Source organism: Penaeus monodon, chromosome 22 (genome assembly GCF_015228065.2).
Source record: "Penaeus monodon isolate SGIC_2016 chromosome 22, NSTDA_Pmon_1, whole genome shotgun sequence".
Lineage (NCBI taxonomy): Eukaryota > Metazoa > Arthropoda > Malacostraca > Decapoda > Penaeidae > Penaeus > Penaeus monodon.
In genome coordinates this window covers 40,307,791-40,308,576 of record NC_051407.1, presented here as the reverse complement: position 1 = coordinate 40,308,576, position 786 = coordinate 40,307,791, and positions in this window count along the sequence as shown.

Here is a 786-nt window from a genome sequence, read left to right as displayed (position 1 = left end):
AAAGGATTAAGAAGAGTAGCGGTTTGTTATCTCGCGTTTGAATTGTTACGTAATTAATGTCATATCCTCCACACTTCTTATTTTTTTTCGAGATATTTTGTTGCGTGTGTGGCGAAACTAACCCTTTGTTTTATATTAAAAATGTTCTCTATTTGGAAACATTATATAAAGTAAAAATTATTGAAAACCACAAGAAACATCCACAGCATGATACTTTTAATTTCAAGGTATATTTGCTTGAGGATGTTTCTACCCCTAAGAGATATTTACGTAAATGTCATCTGGCGCTCGTGTGCCGCTGTTGTATGTGTACACCGCTAGATCGTGCGGGCAGGTTTTAAAAGAAAGTAACCGCTCTGGTTATGGGACGTCGCTATTGAGAGTTATGCAGGAGTAGGGAAAGTGTAGTTTATTGTTTGATTGTTTATTTGAGCTCACTCTGCATCTTAATGTACATATTCGAGATTTAAAAAAAAAAAAATGGTCTGCATTAAGCACAGTGACGATAGCACTGATAAATTATTGTTATATTTCACCTTTTTTCTCATACAGAAGGTCATTTCTGAATCACCTTAGTACTCCCAGTTCTAAGCAACTCAGGTCTCTAAGCCTTTCCCTCACTAATACGTACATGCACGTACATATTATTGCAACTGCTCTAACAGCATCCGATCCACCTGCACATGTGTCCGTTACACCTATACATAGGGCTTTTGCACCTTCCCATTTTGCATGCATGGCCCACTACACCTTTTGCACATACTCTATCTTCACACATGCGTTTTG